Below are 5,760 nucleotides of genomic sequence, written 5' to 3' on the forward strand. Positions count from 1 at the left end.
CAGTTCAAACGGTAAGTTCCAATCAGGTGGGGCAATGATAGGTGCAGAGGAAAGTTTTTGCTTCAAAAGTTCAAAGGCTAACATGCAATTTCCATCAAATACAAAGGGTGTATCAGAGACAAGCAAGTTACTCAAAGGTTTGGCTATTTTAGAAAAGTCTCTAATAAACCTTCTGTAAAAACCAGCGTGGCCCAAAAAGCTCCTAACTGCCTTGACATTACTTGGTGGAGGTAGTTTTTCAATGATTTCCACCTTAGCTCTGTCCACCTCCATGCCTCTATTAGAGATTTTGTGGCCAAGGACTATTCCTTCTGTGACCATGAAATGACACTTTTCCCAGTTTAATACTAGATTAGTCTCTTGGCACCTCTTAAGCACCAAGGCAAGGTGGTGTAGGCAGCTGGGAAAAGAATCCCCAAACACAGAAAAATCGTCCATGAAGACCTCAATAAATTTTTCAATCATGTCCGAAAAGATGGACAGCATGCATCTTTGGAAAGTGGCAGGTGCATTGCACAATCCAAAGGGCATGCGTCTATAAGCAAAAACTCCATATGGACAAACAAATGATGTTTTCTCTTGATCACTAGGATCAACTACTATTTGGTTGTAGCCTGAATATCCATCCAAGAAACAATAGTAAGCATGTCCGGCAAGCCTTTCAAGCATCTGATCCATGAATGGGAGTGGGAAATGATCTTTTCTGGTGGCTTCATTGAGCTTCCTGTAGTCTATGCACATCCTCCACCCAGTAACGGTTCTTGTGGGTATGAGTTCGTTCTTCTCATTTGGCACCACCGTTATGCCACCTTTCTTGGGAACTACATGGATGGGACTAACCCATGGGCTATCAGAAATGGGATAGATTACCCCTGCCTGCCATAACTTCCTCACTTCCTTTTGTACCACTTCTTTCATGACGGGATTCAATCTTCTTTGAGCTTGAATGGAGGGTCTAGCATCTTCTTCTAACAAGATTTTATGCATGCATATGGATGAACTTATCCCCTTCAAATCAGCTAGGGTCCATCCAATGGCATCTTGATGAGTTTGCAGCACCTTGATCAATTCTTCTTCTTGTTCTTGGCTCAAGGCCGAGCTAATGATAACAGGGTGACTCTCATCACTACCCAAGTATGCATACTTGAGATTAGGGGGCAATGCTTTGAGCTCAGGTTTTGGTGCTTCCTTTTCTTCTTTCACTTTCTCTGGCCTGCTTAGCATAGTTGTGTCATCATCCTTGATATCACTAACTTCAATATCCTTGGTGAGCTCCTCCTCTGCCACTTCCTTTATTGTTTCCTCAAAAGTTTCTTGTACTGCAATGTCCACTACATCAACCCTCATGCATTCCCTTAGTGATTCTGATGGATAGCTCATTGCCTTGAATACATTAAACACCAATTTCTCATCATGGAGTCTAAGAGTGAGTTCACCCTTTTGTACATCTATGATGGCTCCAGCAGTAGCTAGGAAGGGTCTTCCCAGAATTATTGAAGCTTTGGCTTCTTCCTCCATATCTAACACCACAAAATCAGCAGGAAATATAAATTCTCCCACCTTCACCAACAAATCCTCAACTATTCCATGAGGGAATTTAAAAGTTCGATCTGCCAATTGGAGGGCCATTCTTGTTGGTTTGGCCTCTTCAATCTTCATTCTTTTCATCATTGTTAGCGACATCAAATTGATGCTGGCCCCTAAATCACACAAGGCCTTCTCCACCATGACTTCTCCTATAATACAGGGGATTTGGAAACTGCCTGGGTCCTTCAATTTCTGAGGCAATTTGTGCTGAATGATGGCACTGCATTCTTCGGTTAACAACACAGTTTCCTCATTTCTCCAGCTTCTCTTCTTGGTCATCAATTCTTTTAAGAATTTTGCATAGAGTGGCATTTGCTCTATTGCTTCAGCAAAGGGAATGTTGATTTGAAGCTTCTTGAAAATCTCCAAGAACCTGGAGAATTGGCCATCCTTTTCACTTTTCATCAAACGTTGAGGATAAGGTGCTTTAGGTGTGTAAGGCTTCAAGATCTCTTTTTCTTTTTCTTTTGTTGCAAACGGTGTAACAGATTGTCCTTGTTCTTTGTCTTTCACATTTTCCTTTACTTCATCCTCTGTGGTTTCCCTTGAAATCTCCTTTAGATTCTTTCCACTTCTGAGGGTTATGGCCTTACATTCCTCCCTTGCAATAGCCTTAACAGTATGAGAACTGCTTGTCCCAGGGGCTTGCTTAGTCAAATACAAAATTTGATTTTCTAGCTTCTGGATGGCAGCTCCTTGGTTTTGCAAGTTAGAATTTACTTCTTCCTTAAAAGCCTTTAATTCAATTATGTCTTGGCTCATGGTTGCAAGCATTCCTTCCATCCGGTTTAATTGATCTTGAAATTGTTGGTTCGGATTAGGTTGGGTATGTTGATTATTTTGGCCATGATATGATGATTGGGGGTAAGTGTTTTGTGTGGCTTGGTATGATCTTTGGTTGGAGTTTTGGTATGTGGAATTGTTTTGTTGGTTGTGGTTGTAAGGTTTGTGGTTTTGTGGTTGGGTTTGTTGGTTTCCCCACCCAAAGTTTGGGTGGTTTCTCCAGCCTGGGTTGTAAGTGTTGGAGTGTGGATCATATGATTGCCTTTGTTGGTTTCCCACATAGTTAACCTCATCCCAATCACCTCCTTCAATGCCTACTTCCTCTTGATCTTGTGTGTGTATTGCAGCCACTTGCTTTGTTTCTAATTGCCTGGTAAGCTCTGCTAGTTGCTTGGCAAACACCTTGTTTTGGGCTAGAATTGTATCAACATGGTTCAGCTCCATGACTCCCTTAGTGTTGTGCCTTTCTGATGCATAGTAGTACTCATTCTCAGCCACTGTCTCGATCACTTCAATGGCTTCCTCCACGGTCTTTTTCTTGTTCAATGAACCTCCTGATGAATGGTCTACAGCCTTCCTTGATTCATAAGAGAGCCCATCATAGAAGATGTGCAATTGCACCCAATCATGGAACATGTTTGGTGGGCATTTCCTTGTCAAGTCCTTGAATCTCTCCCATGCCTCGTAGAGAGTTTCACCATCTTGTTGTCTAAAAGTTTGGACCTCAGATCGAAGCCTATTGACCTTTTGTGGAGGGTAGAAACGTGCCAGAAACTTGCCTTCCACCTCATTCCATGTGGTTAGACTCCCCCTTGGGAATGATTCCAGCCACTTAGCTGCCTTGTCCCTAAGTGAAAATGGGAACAAGAGCAGTTTATAGGCATCTTCCTGGACTCCATTGGACTTCACAGTGTCACAAATTCTCAGGAATTTTGTGAGATGTTGGTTTGGGTCTTCATTAGCACTTCCTCCAAAGGAACAATGATTTTCCACCAATGATATTAGCTGTGGCTTGAGCTCAAAATTGTTGGCCTGAATGGGTGGTTTCTGGATGCTACTACCACAATTCCCAGAGGTTGGGTTTATGTATGAACTAAGAACCCTCCTCTCAGGAATGGCATTGTTTCCATCAGCTCTCTCATGGTTGTGAACTTCTCTATCCATGTTGAGATCTAGAGCTTCCTCAAAATTGTCCTCAGATTCTCCTTCAGATTCCTCTTCTCCCACTACTCTCTTCCCTCTTGCTTCCCTTCTAAGTCTATGAAGAGTCCTTTCCGGTTCGGTATATGGAGGAGTTGATGTCTCTCCTCTCCTACCTGTCATACAAGAACACAGCTCAAACACAAACAAGTAAAATACTCTTGGTTAATGGAAGAGTATGGTTAGCTCAATTGAGGAATTAATTCAAACAGTTAGTGAGTCAGTGAGTTAGTTGCATGAATTTAAAGGCATAAAGAAGGAAAGCATGTAACCAAGTGCAGAAATTAAAATTCAACAAGTATTTAGAACAGAATTAACAAAGCAAGAGAAAATTGCTCAATCTAGTTAGCTTCCAATTTGAGAATTGTCAATCGAAAACCAATCCCCGGCAACGGCGCCATAAACTTGATGCGCATAAACGTGTTATGCTACGATTTAGGAAATTGCACGATCGGCAAAATTCCTTCCGGCAAGTGCACCGGTTATCGTCGTCAAGTAAAAACTCACAATAGAGTGAGGTCGAATCCCACAAGGATTGGTTGAGTGAGCAATTCGGATTAGAAGTGTGTTCTAGTTGAGCGGAATCAAGATTTGAGATGAGAATTGCGGAATGTAAAATTGGCGGGAAAAGTAAATGACAAGAAAATTAAATGGCTGAATCTTAAATTGCATGAATTAAAGAACAGAATGTAAATTGCTGAAATTAAAAGGGAATGGGGATGATTGCAAGAATTGAATTGCAGAATGTAAAGAGAAAGTGGAAATTAGAAATGGGGAATTCATTGGGTTTAGGAGATATTGAAATCTCCGAATCAAAACATGTAAATCTCTTCCTCAACCAATGCATTCATTGAATTTTGCTTGGCAATCTTATATGATTGGATCCCAATTCCTTGGCTCACCAATGCTCTCTAAAAACAAACAAATTCCCAATCCCTTGGTTTAAATGTTCATAAGAAGAGATGATGCTTGATCACTGATTATACCACACAATTTCATGAACCACAATTTGGTAGGATTACATGTCACAATATCCATCCAAACCCCAATCCAATCCACTGTGAGAAAGCTTCTCTAGCATGAATCCTCCATTCCTTTCCCAAGGCTCCGAAGGATTCCAAGTATGAGTAGTCTCTTTCCCAAGACAACTACTCAATGGAATTAGATCGAGAAGCTTTCTAACAAAATTCAAGAGAAAAGATTGAAGAAGAAGATAAACTATTATTGATTCATTGAATTACAATAGAGCTCCCTAACCCAATGAAAGGGGGTTTAGTGAATCATAGCTCTGAATTCAATTACAAAGAAAAAGAAACTAGCTAAAAGTGAAAGTAAAAGGGTCCCTTCTAACTTAACTTCTATCCTATTTATACACTTTCTATATTGAGCTTCAGTTGTGCTTCTTGGGCTTTGAGGCCTCTCCTTGCTTTCCTTTTGCCTTGGGTTTATGATCCATAATCTTGATGAGGTTGTTGATCCAGATCCTGTAACATTTATTGAGCCAACTTAGTGATAATCAAATAATGACACATGACTCAATAAATTGAGATTTCAAACTCATCAATCCTTCAGGCCCAATCCCATAAACCATGATATTCAATTGGGTTTCATACCAAAGTAAGTTTAAGTTAATAATTGTGCTCAAAGACTAACTTAAATCACAATATTTTTGGCCCAGAAACCCTTTTCAAGAGTGGCGTTTAAGTTGTAGTTTAAGCTTAAACTGCAACTTAAACGCCAGACACTTCCAGTGAGGCCATTTGTAGAAGCACGTTTAAGCTTCAGTTAAGGTTAAACTGAAGCTTAAACGTGGAAATGGAAGAAGGTAGCCCTGGAGAGTCATGTAGTCGAACACGTTTAAGCTTCAGTTTAAGGTTAAACTGAAGCTTAAACGTGGAGATAGGAAGGGCAGCCCTGGAGGTCGAACACGTTTAACCTCCAGTTTGAGGTCAAACTGGAGGTTAAACGTGGAAAAGGGTGGAGGCATACTGGAAGTCGAACACGTTTAACCTCCAGTTTGAGGTCAAACTGGAGGTTAAACGTGGTAGCTTGGAATGGTGGCCCTGGAGGTGTCGAACACGTTTAACCTCCAGTTTGGGGTCAAACCGGAGGTTAAACGTGGAGATGGAGAGAGCAACCCTGGAGTGAAAAAACTATCGAACACGTTTAAGCTCCAGTTTGAGTCAAACT

General features: G+C 41.0%; 1 non-coding gene across 1 annotated transcript; it reads left to right on the plus strand.

The window, feature by feature from the left end:
- Positions 1 to 3,004: 3,004 nt before the first annotated feature.
- LOC112788240 (small nucleolar RNA R71) lies at positions 3,005 to 3,108 on the plus strand. The gene has a single exon (XR_003195613.1). It is a non-coding gene; the product is annotated as a small nucleolar RNA R71 (small nucleolar RNA).
- Positions 3,109 to 5,760: the final 2,652 nt, after the last annotated feature.

The sequence above is a fragment of the Arachis hypogaea genome, chromosome 20 (genome assembly GCF_003086295.3).
Source record: "Arachis hypogaea cultivar Tifrunner chromosome 20, arahy.Tifrunner.gnm2.J5K5, whole genome shotgun sequence".
NCBI classification, from domain to species: Eukaryota; Viridiplantae; Streptophyta; class Magnoliopsida; order Fabales; family Fabaceae; genus Arachis; species Arachis hypogaea.